The 15,567-nt window shown below is 47.7% G+C and overlaps 1 protein-coding gene across 2 annotated transcripts in view; it reads left to right on the forward strand.

Annotated features, from left to right (window-relative positions):
• The window catches only part of EMCN (endomucin), a 131,520-nt gene that overhangs the window by 9,910 nt on the left and 106,043 nt on the right, over positions 1-15,567 (forward strand). The window lies entirely within an intron of this gene.

The raw sequence follows: 15,567 nt of genomic DNA on the forward strand, positions 1-15,567 counted from the left end.
CATGTAGAATATTTTTAGAGCAAGATTAACAAAAAAATAGCAAATCATTTTCAAGTTTTATTAAGTTTGTTACTATTACTATAGTAATATTCTTTGGGGGGTCGTAAAAAGGGTACTAATAATTTTTGAGAGAGAAAAATATATGTATATATAACTGCTCAAAAGTAAGTCTGCCAGTATCCGGTGAGTACACTGACAAAATGCCAACAGTGTCAACCGGTAGGTCAAGCGGGTGTATGTGGGGTTGCTGATGGGATGAAAAACACACTGTAAGATCACCCCACCCCCCTTATTTACCCTTGATGTACTCACCGGATACTGGCAGACTTACTTTTGAGCAGTTAACAGCATTGATACCAGCTCTAGCCACCACAATTATAGTGGAGGTTGCTTTAACATTAGCCGCCTCCTTTATGCACCATATCACCCAGCCCTGGGATCAGTGACTATGAATGTGCACTAGGTGTATTTATGTGGATTCTAACAGAATGGCTAATGTATGACTGGTAATCACATTTCACCATTAAGCTCAATATTGATGCAGCCATACTCAACTGATAATATAGGTGAGCCCTGTGGATTAAGAGCACACCCATAAATCCTACGACATATCAGCAGTACATATGGTGGTCTGCATCAATTACTTTTCTGCAGTATAGGTGTCCATGGTATATCAAATACACACCTGATCAATGCCAACGGAATTATACCTTACCTTTTGTTTGCTTATTAGCCTTCGCTTTATTTCATTTGTGGGCACAATATGATTCCACCATAGACCTAGCACCTTTAACGTTAGCGAGATTATCAAGCGAGCAGCGCTATTTCAAGCAGGGGCAGATATGGTCTAACCTGTCGCTTACTATGCCATAAAACGCTTACATTATTGGTATATCATTTGAGTGCGTAACACATGCACTGATACACTAATACTGAGATCAACCTCTAAGTTAGCTCCAATAGACCCATCTCCTATATCTTTTAGGAAGCTATAACAGATAGCGCCTTGATCCCGAATATCTATAAGGGATCTTATTACTATATCTACCCACCTTACCTCGGATGGGTTATGAAGGATACAGTCAAGTGCTGTTATAATACACCGTTTAATTACGTTTTAACACCCTATTTTTTATTCTTGGTTATTAATAAAGTATTTTAATTTTACAATTCTACATTTGTTGTGACAGAGTGCTGGAAGACTGGGTCCTTTTTTCTCTCATATGATATAATCAGTCTCCATCCAGTCAGCACCTCACTGTGGTTAGCATAAGCTGTGCGGGTTTTTTCTGTGTGTATCACTCTGTTGTTGGAGATACACAAAAGTCTAAATTCACAATCCTCTGGTAAATAAGCACTTAAGGTGACATTACCTAAAACATTAACAGATGTTATTTTCCTTGAGGTTTACGTGTATCCTCAAAGCTAATTGTATGCAAAAAAAAATGTCTGTTGTACAGTATAGCACGTTAGCATAGTCTTAACGTCATACTCACAGAATCCCACAACCCAGTGAAAAATCATTTTTTCTGGGAGTGGTGGTGAACTATACTATAGTATAAAAGTCAATGGATACTATAGCAAAATAGTAGAGCCCTCCACCACTACCATCACTAAAAAAGTAACTTTTTCAGGGTCTGGACTGGAGTAACGCCATGTTTAGGTACAGTAGTGTATGATCTAAGTGACATAACATAAAGTCCCTATGTTATACTTAATAGACTGTAGTGGATATACAATGTTCAGGTAAATGCCCCTTTTGCATCTCGTTATCACTAATGGCTATAATATTTTCACAATACTCTTTCCAAGAGAAAACATATGTAATTGGCCTTTGAAGATATGGGGTATAGTTTAACATGAAATTAAGTTAGATTTCCGTCATGTAACTGAGCTTTGTGGATCTGGCCCTACGAGTTTTCTTTAGAAGACCCCCTAGCTTTAGAGATACATTACCTTATCAACAACGGGGAATGAGATTTGAAAATGGCTTAGCATTTGATGGCCAAACATTTTGGCAGTTTTCGGTGCCTTCAGTTAATGGGTCCTTGTCATGGGAGTTACAGGTTATTTACGCCTTTTTACCAGGATCATTCATTGAGCAAAATAAGGTAGAGAAATAAATTGTAATTTGTTTGGCATAAATTCGCTTACACACAGTGAAACACAAAATACAGATGAAAAGACACAGTTACTTTGGGGCTGGGGTTAAAAACTAGACTTTTCTAGGTGCAGGGAACTCTTTGGGAGAGTTTTACCCTGACCGAGACTTAGCCCGGAATCTCCTGGAACCCAAATCAGCAGAAAATTCCATACGTCACTGCTACGTTCTCTTCTCAGAACTTGGTCCCTCCTGACCGCGAGTCAGCCCAAATCTCCTGGAACTCAAATCGGCATAAAATCCCAGCCGCGACCGCTACGTTCAATTCTGAGAACTTGGGTGCAAAATGCTGGACTTAGTCTCTAGCGGGCAGGCTTTTCAGGCTTGAAATCGAAGCCGGTTGCTTTGCTATTACAAGCAAAGCATCTTTGAAAAGCTCACCCATGCTCTTTCAGCTCTGACTCAAGAGGGACACCCAATCTGATTGGCTCACGGCTTCTTATATTATTCCCTGCTTCATTCATAAAATAGAAGCAGACCGGACAACCAATCAGTGCGGGAGAACTTTCTGAAGCAGCCAAACAGAGACAATCCAAGTAGAAAAGCTGGGTTAGCGGGAAATTTGAAATAGCCAAGGGACATGCGCAAGCCTGCCACATCTCCCCCCAGCTACACCAATGCCATCCGCTGGGCATGCACCCCTAGGTCTGGCAGAACAAGTGGCATCCCGGAGGACTGCCATTGATCTCCGGACCTAGTACTCCTCCTTTCCCCGCTAACCAAACGCTGTTCGCACCTCTGGGCATCATCTGGCTGCTTTGAACTCCAATGTCCAGCAGACATACCGGCGCCTATGGCTTTGCACGGGCTGCCTGTTTGGACATGGATTCCGAATGTTGAAACATATTAAAATATACTTTAATACACACAGAGTTTCGGGGAACTACTACAGCTATGTGGGACTCTAGGGGAAGGTCTTGGGGTATAGGGACCAGAAAAGGGAAAATGTTGTCGTTTTATTTCTGTCTGCCTTATTCCCCACACACTTTCCCTTTGACTCAGTTTGGACTCTCAGCGTCCCCCCAACCTTATATACGGTTGGGTACCCACAAACCATATACTGTTTGTGGGTCACCATGGCACTAACTAGGGTACCCCCTTAACCTAGGAATTCTCTCAGCTACAGGAATACATATTTATCCCTGTGCCTTCTTCTCCTTTCTGAACTGTGCTAAAGCAGGGTACCCTAGTGGTGAGTCTCGCTTACGTTTTCAAGGGGAAGTATTGCTGGGACAATGTGCCTACAAGTATCCGAGAATCAGGCATGATTTCCGGGTAAATTTATTGGGGAACCAATAACTCTGGACCCCAACCTCCTAAGCACATTCTGTCAATGGTTCCTCTGCAAAACCCCCCTTGAAACTCATACACCAGAAATCCCTGCTTGATTGCATTCCAGGAAAGGGGAAATCACAGAACATGGTTTTATTACAGACAGTATAATGCAGTATTACAATGTTACTGGGTCCAAGAGCTAACTCTCTTGGACCCTTATACATGGGGCAGGGGTAACCAAACGGGCTTGACCTTTATTATATAGCCTTGTTACCCTCTCCTGTCACACCTCCCCCCCACGATGAAGGCTCTGGGGTAGTCACCTCATCAGGTGGAACCGCAAGCCTGGATATCCTGGCTGCCTTTGGGTCACTGGGGATGTCCTGTCGGGAGAGTCCATCGGCATTACCATGCTCACTACCCTTCTTGTGCTATATGGTAAAGTCAAACTTCTGAAGGGAGGCTCCAGCAAAGTAATTTGCCATTCTCCCCCGACACCCTCTGCAACCAACTGAGGGGATTGTGATCAGTGATCACAGTGAAAGCTCTGCCATACAAATAGGGTTGAAGTTTCTTGAGAGCCCATACGATGGCCTGGCATTCCTTCTCTATAGTGGCATAAGCCAAATCCCTGGGAAGCAGCCTCCTGCTCAGATAGATGATGGGGTGTAAACCACCATCCTCGCCCACCTGGCTTAGTACAGCACAGATACCATAGTCAGAGGCATCTCTCTGTACAAGTAAGTGCTTGGTATAATCCGGTGCTGCCAAAATGCGAGCACTAGCCAGTGCCTGGAATGCTTCCTCACAGGCAAGAGACCAGGCTACCAGAACCGAGAGTCGTTTCTGTGTTAAGTCAGTCAGGGGTTTGGCAAGGGCACTATTCTGTGGGGCAAACTTCCTATAGTAACCAGCGGTGCCTATGAAAGCCATGACCTGCTTTTTGGTTTGGGGTACTGGCCACTGAATGATGCCTTCTAACTTAGCTGACTCCGACTGATGCCCTCGACCAACTCTGTGCCCCAGATACAGAACCTCTGCCATCCCAACTAGACACTTGGTAGGCTTAAGTGTCAGCTCTGCTTCCCTAATTGTTTTCAGCACCGCTGCAACATGGGTTAAGTGGGTTTCCCATGAATTACTGAACACAGCTATGTCACCTAGGTATGCCCTTGCAAAACTTTGCATCCCTTCCAGTAACCTATTGACCAGGTGTTGGAAGGTAGCCGGGGCATTCTTCATCCAGAATGGAATAATTAGGAATTCATATAGGTCACTTGGAGTGATGAATGCTGACTTCTCCTGTGCCTCCTGGATCAGAGTGATTTACTAATACCCTTTGGACAAATCCATGGTGATCAGATACTTTGCACCCACAAGCTCATCTAAAAGCTCATCCATTCGGGGCATGGGATAAGCATCTGACACCATCTGAGCATTGAGCTGCCGGTAGTCCACACAGAACCAAGTGGTTCCATCCTTCTTGGGCACGAGGACTACTGGAGAAGCCCAAGGACTCTAAGATGGAACAATTAACCCTAGGGTGAGCATCTACTCTATCTCCCTCTCTATACTCCCCTTCACCTCTGCTAATACCCGATAGGCATTCTTATGCAGAAGTCTCTGATCTCCAGTGTGGACCAGGTGATCAGTGATATGTGTCCTGTCCGACTTATCTGTGAACATGATCCTGTGCTGTTCTTACATAGCCGTGCTTACACCCACTGGTGTGCACTGAGCTGGGACCCTATCTCTACCTGCTTCACTGTGACCCCTTGCCTAGCTTCCCCTAGGAGGTCGGGCAGAACTTGGCTCACCGGGTACCCCATTGTTGGGCTACAGATAGCCATCGCCAATGCCACACTCTGAAAATACTCATAACATATTGATGTGATATGTCCTATGTCTTCCTATCTTTCCATCTAGCTGTACAACATAAATGGCACTCATTCATCCACCGGAGTACCATATACAGGACAGCGCAGGCAGCCATGAGTTTGTTCTGCCAAGTGAGCTTCAGAACAAGTACTTGCTGCCCAGGGATGAACTCTCTGTTATGGGCATTCTGGTCAAACCAAGTCCTGCTTGGTCTGAGCCTCCCTGAGGTTAGCCTATGCTGACCCCATGAACCTTTCTAACCGGTCCCTCAGATCCACTACATATTGAAGCATATGTAACGGCTGGACCCCCCTTGTCTGACCCACCCAATCTCACATTGGCCCGTGTGGTCTAACCGGTCCCCATTACAAGGTCGTGTGTGGTGGTGCACCTGCAAGTAACAGGACTCCTGAGTCTCCCGCTTGATGGTATTAGGGGATGTCATCAGGACAGGTAGCTGAGGTAGTGGGTGCGAGTCCAACTTACTTCATGTGCAGCGCCTCCATCTCATCAGGATCTATGCTTCCGCAGGGAGATGGTCCTGGTGAGGAACTCCTTCTTGGTGGTGCCATCCACTGCTGAGTAACTTCACACTCACCCAGTGGAGGTATCTTTAACAAGGGCATCTTTATTTGCATGGTGGTATGGGCAAGCTGCCCCTCACAGATAACAGCTCAGCCGCTCATCTCTTTGCAGCACTCCATTAGGAAGGTCCCTTCTCCCTAATAGAGCTGCTTTCCACCTTTACTCTCAAAGAGATTCCCCAGCTTCTCTGGCTGCTGTAATCTCCTCTCCTGAGCTGCTTTGTCTCTCTCAGCTCCTCTCTTGAGCTGCCCTGTCTGTCAGCTCCTCTAACTCTGTTCACTCTGCTGCGTATGCTCACTGACTCACAGCTAGCAGGAGACACTGCAACATTGTTGCAGACCTTCACGTGCCTCTCAGTGAACAGAGCAGCACAACAACAGGAAACTGAACTTCTAACTTTAGGCAGTGCTGTGTCTTATATCACCCCCCAGAGAACAAACCTGCTCTGTACCACTAAGTGTGGGCACAATGCATGTTGTCACTTTCTTTGGGGACATATGACACCTCACCAGGGTTTGAGGGCAAACCTCCATTGATTGTTGCTGGCAATCCTGCATACTTACCAGGTTTACTGCCAGCATGAGAAAGAGATATGTACACCAATCTTACAAATGGCTACATTCTCCCCCTGGTGGAACCCCAACGGCCCGGCTGGGATCTAAATTTGCGGAACCTTCCTTCAGGTAGCACTGCAAAACATAACAACACATTACAGTACATATCTTTTCATCATAACATATAACATATACATCTTAACTTTAGATGATAACAACCAGGATTACTCCCTGATGGAGTACCCATTAGTGGTACTACCATACCCTCTTACGGTGGCTTGCGCACAGCATGGTCCACTGGGCTTAGAGCATCAATGCTGTAACACTCTAGGGGACATACTGGACACCCACAATCAGACCATAACTCTGGCCTGGATGCTAGTGGACTGAGAGTATCATGCCCATACACCGCCCTAAGGCTTCTCCTGGAGATGTAGCATATCCCCTCGTGACTACACCACGTCTCATCTAACCCGCCAGGATCCCAATTTTCTGCATCAAGAGAACCCATTTCTAACGTAAGTTCGCCCTCCCAGCAATGGTGAAAATTACGTACCCAATTTTGGCGATCCCTAATAACTCTTCATGACAGTGAGGGCACATAGGGGGCTCTCCGGGCAATAGGCACCATATGAGCAACATTACCCAAATACCCAGATGAAACTCCCAATGTTCCTGGAGACCCAAAATTTGACCCAAGGCTCTTAGGATCACATCCCACCATAACAGTACGATTGTCATCATTAGTGCAGTATAACATTCGTTGCATAGACATTTCCCTCCCCGACCCCTCACCGGAGACAAAACAGTCACCCCAGTCCAGATTTTCCCCAGTCCATTCTTCAGAAGTGGCTCGGGACTCCCCAGACAACCCTTGGCTAGACTGGGACCCATAGGAAAAAGTGACAGGGGCAGGGGTTTTAACTATGGCCAGGGGTTGGGCATAGGGAAACACCGCTGGCATACGCGGGGCTACGACCCGCAACTTCTCGCTACCTTGCCCGTTACCATCAGACTGGCACTCCGGTTCACTCGCCTCCTTACTCCCAGGCTTCTGCAGGGCCTTCTGGCTCTTCTCGGACCCAGGCAACCGGGTACAGCTGCTTGGCCGAGAGGACACGGCCATCTCGCTGGACTCGCCGCCATCTTGCGTTGGGTTCCCAACCGGAACCTCTTCCTCCAGAACGACATCCGCCACCGGAAGTGATGGTTCTGCTCTCTGCTCCGTCCGGGCCTGGGCTAGGCCTTTCTCCGCCGTTGCCACCACCGGCGCCTGTGGGGGTTAGGAGGTTCCTCACCACTCCGCTGGCTTGCGATGGGTTCCTCTGTGGTAGGCCGGACTGGCCGTTGTAGGGCACACGGGCCTACATCAGGGTCCGCAGCTGATGGGATAAATGTCTCTATATCTTCAGCTTCACTTGTGTGGTCCGCCGGCTGGCACATCACCACAGCTGGTTGACTACTGTCTTCAGTAGTACAGGATGGGGGTAGGGACATCTCCGCAGGGGAACAGCGTCGGGGCGCTTCGCATTCGCTGGTGGCCATCGGTCTGAAGCAGTCCTGCTCCGGCGGTACCAGTGGTAGCGATCCCCCTTCTCCCTGGGCAGTCACCTTACCCTTCGTTGATTCCGCCAGGAATGGTTCCATCATCTGGGGTTCCGGTATTGGAACCGGATCTGGAGCCGTCTCTGTCATCGGAGCTTGAAACTCCTCACGCTTAGGCAGATAATGGCTAGACACAAGCTGGTTTGCTCCTTTTGCAAAGAAAGTAGCTCCCCAAACAAGTTCTTTTCCCAGAGATACACAATCAGAGTCCTCACACCTCAAGCTGGTGATTCCGTCATTGGATACTTCCCGGAATCCTTTAGGCAATGAATAACAGGCAAAGATCCTATCACCCCTCCTCACTTTATGTATACACAGGCACAAAAGAAAGGGGTAAGTCACTCCGTTGGCCCGCCATGCCCCTGGTTGCTGAGGTTGTGGTTTGCTGCATTCTGTTTCTTTCTGAGGGGGAACAGAAGTTGCTACTGGCAGTTCAATGTGCTCACTCCCCCTGGTGGACTCTAGAGGAGGGTCTCGTAGACTTGTAGGCTGACCCAGCACAGGGGCGGAGTCAGTCATAGTCCATGAGGACGCGGCTCCAGCTTTCGCGCCAAACTCCCCAACGGGGTGGAGTTTTCTCATTGGCGCCAATCCTGGCCAACAATCAGCAAACTGCAAAGTTGCAAGACTTTCTGCAGCTGGCCCACGCGGTGTCCCGGGAACGCGGGAACCGCCATTTTGGGTCGTATTATCTTTCTTCATCACATTTGAGGTAGCGTTTGGCTGTTTGTATATGGAATGATAACAAAGTCCATTTCGTTCCTCCCATCTAGCAACACTGTCGTCCTCACTAGCCTCGAGGTTACTTTCCCGAGAGCATAGACAGGACAAACCCGGCGCAGCCACGGCTGTCACGCCAGTCTCCAACAGGCTCACAAAAGTCTCTTCTGTAGCTTGTTCTTCTTCCACGCACAGGTCATATGCGTGTTCCTCGTTTGCCCGCCATCCTGGACCTTCTGCGCTCTGCAGATCCTCCATTCTGACGGTTCTCTCTAGAGGAGGGGCACTTTCTACCAAGGAGTGGTTCTGACTCTGTGCTGAACTACTCACAGTGCAGGGGCGGGGTTCAGGGTTTCGCACCCAACCCGGACAATACTCTGCAACAATTTCTTGCACAGTCCTGGTGCTCTCCCGACTTGGCGGGAGCCGCCATCTTAGGTGTGACTCACTGCTTGAGAAAGCCTCCATTCTTGCGGTCGCCATTCTTTTCTCTGTTATAATTTCTGTTATCGCACATGGAGCTCCTCTCTGCGGGGCAGCTGCCACTCCGATGCAATAAAATGCCTTGTGCACCACCTTGTGTACCTAATGTAGATCTGACTCGTGTTTGCACTACCTCAGGCTAGGCTCACTCGTTCTGTGTCTACTGTAACGCTTTCCTCCAGTCTGTGCTCCTTGGTAAGTGGTCTGGAATGGAGACTAGAGTACTCTGGCTCTTCCATGCAGTACTTTGGGCGTCGACCTACTGTTGGCTAGCCTAGTGCGGACCCTTCCAGAATTCCTGCCCTAAGTTACCAGTTTACCCCTTCAGGCGTCCCCCGCTAGCGCTACCTCAAGGCGACTAGAACAGCAATAGCCCGCTGCTCCAGACTGACTAACCCCTAACGGATCCCAAGGCGTCTGTGCGGCCTGCAGCTCCAGCAGCTCCCTGACTACCCCTGGTTCCGTCCCACGCAGCACAAAGTGGCAGCAGACACTCTCCCTGTTTCCTAGTGTGCCTAGCAAAAGCCTGTCCTGTTGACAGGTATCTCAGCAGCGCCTCCAAATGTAACGGCTGGACCCCCCTTGTCTGACCCACCCAATCTCACATTGGCCCGTGTGGTCTAACCGGTCCCCATTACAAGGTCGTGTGTGGTGGTGCACCTGCAAGTAACAGGACTCCTGAGTCTCCCGCTTGATGGTATTAGGGGATGTCATCAGGACAGGTAGCTGAGGTAGTGGGTGCGAGTCCAACTTACTTCATGTGCAGCGCCTCCACCTCATCAGGATCTGTGCTTCCGCAGGGAGATGGTCCTGGTGAGGAACTCCTTCTTGGTGGTGCCATCCACTGCTGAGTAACTTCACACTCACCCAGTGGAGGTATCTTTAACAAGGGCATCTTTATTTGCATGGTGGTATGGGCAAGCTGCCCCTCACAGATAACAGCTCAGCCGCTCATCTCTTTGCAGCACTCCATTAGGAAGGTCCCTTCTCCCTAATAGAGCTGCTTTCCACCTTTACTCTCAAAGAGATTCCCCAGCTTCTCTGGCTGCTGTAATCTCCTCTCCTGAGCTGCTTTGTCTCTCTCAGCTCCTCTCTTGAGCTGCCCTGTCTGTCAGCTCCTCTAACTCTGTTCACTCTGCTGCGTATGCTCACTGACTCACAGCTAGCAGGAGACACTGCAACATTGTTGCAGACCTTCACGTGCCTCTCACAGAGCAGCACAACAACAGGAAACTGAACTTCTAACTTTAGGCAGTGCTGTGTCTTATATCACCCCCCAGAGAACAAACATGCTCTGTACCACTAAGTGTGGGCACAATGCATGTTGTCACTTTCTTTGGGGACATATGACACCTCACCAGGGTTTGAGGGCAAACCTCCATTGATTGTTGCTGGCAATCCTGCATACTTATCAGGTTTACTGCCAGCATGAGAAAGAGATATGTACACCAATCTTACACATGGCTACACATAGAAGCATTAGTAGTATTGGTCTCCCCTTCCCATCCCTCACGGAATAGGTCAAGTACTCCCCGGAACCTGTGGCCATATTGAAACTCGAAGGGTGAGAAGCCAATGGACTCTTGCGGTACCTCTAGGTATGTAAACAGCAGATGCTACAGATGAGTCTCCCAGTTTTTCCCTTCAGGGAATGCCAGAAGCATCTACTTCAGGGTACAATTGAACCGTTCACACAGTCCGTTTGTCTGGGGGTGGTAAGGGGTTGTGCACTGGTGGGTCACTCCACACAAATCCCAGAGACAGTGAAGCAATTCAGACATGAATTGCGACCCTTGATCAGTTAGAATCTGACTAGGAAATCCTGCTCCAAAGAAAATCACAATCAATGCCTTCGCTACTGTACTAGCTTTAATGGATGACAGTGCTACAGCCTCAGGGTACCTGGTGACAAAGTCCACCACCATGAGTATGTAGCACTTTCCTGTCCAGCTAGGGATCTCCAGGGGTCAAAATTTGCCCATAGCTACTTTCTGAAAGGGTTCCCCAATTACCGGTAGTGGGTTCAGGGAAGCCTTCACACAGTCACCCGCCTTGCCTACTTGCTGGCAGGCAACACAGGATCTGCAAAAGTCTGCCACTGCCCTGGATGACCCTGGCCAGTAGAGACGCTGCAATGGCCAGGCTCTATTGTGAGTTATCCCCTGATGCCCCGCTAGTGGAATGGAGTGGGCTACCTGCAGTAACTGCTGCCTATACTCCCTGGGTACCACTGTCTTCTACCTCTCCATACTCTGTTTGGAGCACTAGGAGCTTGATCCCTGTACAAGAGCTCACGGTACCAGAGATACCGGTCAAACCCACTCTCAGAGGCAGACTCGGATGCCCGGAGTCTCATGCCCTCTAAGTCGGGATCAGACCGCACCACCTCTCTGAACCATGCCCCCAGCTCTGGCCACTCATCCTCAGTCACTAAGTCAGGGGATGGGGAAGCAGGTATGTTGGGAGAAGGGTCAATACAATGTATCGACTCTGTCTGGCTTACCTGCCTGGTTTCCGCAGGGACCTCTGGAGCTGTTGGTTCCAAATGCAGCGGAACGGTGAGATCCTCAGTTGGCAGGGGTACCAAAGGCTCCCCTGCCTGGGCAAGTGCCCTGCTTTGGCCTTGGGTGAAGGCTGCTACCGGAGCAGCATCCTCCACAAATGAGCAGATGAGGTGTCTCAGGTCGTTACCGAGCAGCACCTCAGTATCCAACCCAGGCAAAAGACCTACATCCCTCATACCTTCACTGGAACCCCAGTCAAGGAACACCCGGGTGACCTGGATTGACCGAGGTCCCCTGTCAGGCATGGTGACCTGCATACCTGTTCCCGGGTTACATGATACAAAACCAAAAGCAAACAAATTGGCTTTGGACAAAACCAAAGTCAAAACCACCAAAAGGATGTACTGTTAAACCAAATACAAAACACCAGGCCAAGTGCACATCTCTGTATAACACAACATACAGTATATTAATGGCCATATAATGCCCTGTTCAGATTAAAATTAGTGCTTAAGTTATGTGCCCATGTACAATTGTTTGTTACCACCGGTACTTTTTTGTTCCCATGAAACTCTAACTATACTGTATGTAATATTTTCTATCCGGCACATAAAAAAAACGTTTAACACATGTTAGGTGGAGGACCCACAATTACAAATGCATTATTTCCTCTATACTTTTCCACATTGTTTAGTTTCCTTGTTGCTTCCGGCTAATAATGCTTCCGTACAAATACTTTCCAAAGGAAAAGTTGCTGGGGCCTTTGATATTTTCACAACAAAGATTAATAATGACTTTGGGGATTTGAGAAGAAATGGTGTGCAGAAATGACAATGTGTAACAAATACAAGTAAATAGTTACAGGTCGTTTGTTTCTTCTAAGCAATCAACCTTAAACATGCCATTTGTCCACCATGTTTTATGCTTTAAAACATGTTTTGATACAGGAGAAAACAAGATAATTCCCTTTAACTCTTTGAGTTCCGGAAGGGCCGCTGCACCAGAGTGCCACTGCCCCTCCATATCACATAGGAGTATGTGATGTGATCGTGCCAGCACTGATGATGGAAGAGGAGGAGTGGCGTCCTTCTGTTCCACTTAGTGATAGATTAGATCACAATCTCCCCTAGAAAAAAGAGCAGGATCATTACGATCTAGCTACTACGTCATGAGGGCACAGGAGTGCTATGATGTAGTAGAAAAGTCTAAATGGCACCAAAAGGGTTAAGTAACCTAAATAGAAAGGCACGCTTTAAAATTCCCCTATCCCAACCTCCCCTTAACGTTATTGGTTCTCTGATAAGGATATTATGGGACAAAGGTTGTCGCGGAGAGAAAGATTCTCTTGCTGGTTCCGGCTCACCACACGTGTGCTGATGACGTCATCAAATGGCGCCGTCAGAGTTCTCACGTCGCGTCTTTTGCAGTTGAACAGAGAATGTCCCGAACACAGTCAATGTTGGTAATAAAAATAGACCTCAATAGGTAATGGGTTGGAACGCGCCCTCTTCCTTCCCACGCGTTTCGTATAAGAATATACTTCGTCAGGGGATATCGGAGGTTACCTTCTGGGCGCTCTTTATACCTATATCTCTCTTGTGATTGGCTGTCGGTGTATAGGACAGACCCTCATTCAGGGAGGTAAAACTAATCTGCACTAAACTGCTAAACTTTTAAACATCCTATATTTGGAGAAAGGACCTCCGATATTCCCTGACAAAGTATATTCTTATACGAAACGCGTAGGAAGGAAGAGGGCGCGTTCCAGCCCATTACCTATTGAGGTCTATTTTTATTACCAACATTGACTGTGTTCGGGACATTCTCTGTTCAACTGCAAAAGACGCGACGTGAGAACTCTGACGGCGCCATTTGATGACGTCATCAGCACACGTGTGGTGAGCCGGAACCAGCAAGAGAATCTTTCTCTCCGCGACAACGGCGGCTATACCCTCACTACACAGTGAGGGCTCTTACCTACTCGAGTGGAGGGTGTATAAAGACTGCCACCAGAGAGGAAAAAGAGAGACCCGATCCGGCTGCTGGGCTGAAACAACTTGATCCACGGTTGCAGTTTGCCTAGTGGTAACATGTCCCTTACATGTCATGCTGATATATGCTTTCTTTGATGTACGTGCAATACTTACCTGTTTAAAGCTATAAACACATTTCAATATACTACACTATGAGGCTTTTTGCGCTGCTTCTCTTTTTGTTCTTGTATTAGTTTTCGGTTTGTGGAGCCATCCCACGAGCACAGCAGCACCTACCTCCATCCTAACGGGTTTAATATTTGATTTAATCATATATTTATTTTGGGTTTAACACTGTTATCACTTTGCATTAAGCAATTTTATACCTAAGCACATTACCACAATTTTATGAGCGCAGATCACACTTTTTTCACTATATTGTGTGACTGAAATGAAAAAAAAAGGCTTCTCTGACTTGTTTTCCCGGACAATAATAATACTTTATGTGCAAACTGCTACTACCCTTTTTTTTATCTTACAGATGTAGTAATATTTACTGTGTTTGGTGCCACAGACCAACATGCTGAAATCTGCCACCTGTCCGTAGCACCAAAAACAGTAAGGTTTGCAGCCCGGGAGAATTAAAGCTGAGTGGGTCCTTGCTTTTGAATGGGACCCTTGCAGCCTTAATCCTTCACTTGGGTCATCATTTGAGGAGACAAACTGATACTAACCTTGTAGATGAGCTGCACAGCTGTCTCCTTCCCAGTTCCCTTCTGTCCCCAGTCTGTCCAACCGGCTGGATAACAGATGCCCGAATATGGGCCTCTATATCATGAGAGGTAATAATATAGGACCATATTCAGTCATCTGCGTTATCAAGGGGTCTGGAAAATATATTTAACACTACCAGCCTCTTGATGACGTAGATAAGGGGAGCGCAAACTTTTTGTGCTGCATCCCCGTCTCTCTGCCCCCGGCTCTAGCGCCCCCTGCCTACCTTTATCCGCGTCAGATGACGCTGCGTGGGCGTGTGACGTCTGGTCACATGGTGCTGCGGCATCTATTGATGCCACGTTGCCATGGCGATGCAACACAGACTGCTGAATCCCGGTAAGTAAACAGTTGCGGAGGCCTCACGTGATCCCCCGGCATTTAATTTAAATGCCGGGGGGAAGAGCGCGGGGCCTCTGCAACTGCCCGTGCCCCCCAGCACAATCTCCCGCCCCCCCTGGAGGTCGGGCCCCCCACTTTGCGCACCGCTGACGTAGATGACCGAATATGGTCCTATAGTATTTTCCCTCCTGATTTAGAGACACATTTTCGGGAATCTACATCATCCAGTGGGTTAGACAGACCGGAGACTTGTTCTTACCTTCAGAGCTGCCTGGTGCTGCACATGGAGATGGGGACGGCTGCGCAGCTCATCTAAAACATTGTTATCCACTTCTCTTCTCTCCTAATGGCTCAACAGAATTAACGTTGCGGGGTCCCATTCAATAGCAGAAGCAGGGTTAATCCTCCTGGGCTGCTTACTGTTTTTGGGGCTGCAATCAGCCCAGCTGCCAGACTGCATCACCACCACGTGTGCGATCACAGCTCTGAAAAAAATATGTCTTACTACATCTTTACAAACTTACAGTTTTGCGTAGTTTTAAAATTAGGGGACATTTAGTTTTAAAAGTCTCTCTCGCTTTCAGATTTTAGAACATTAGTAGTGTATCAATCTTTCTATAACAGTTTTCAAAATCATATCTGCTCCATTATCTAACATGGATAAAATGACTGAATGTGAGGTTAAGCACTATTACTTGTATACACTTAAGCCT

The sequence above is a fragment of the Ascaphus truei genome, chromosome 1 (assembly GCF_040206685.1).
Source record: "Ascaphus truei isolate aAscTru1 chromosome 1, aAscTru1.hap1, whole genome shotgun sequence".
Taxonomy (NCBI): domain Eukaryota; kingdom Metazoa; phylum Chordata; class Amphibia; order Anura; family Ascaphidae; genus Ascaphus; species Ascaphus truei.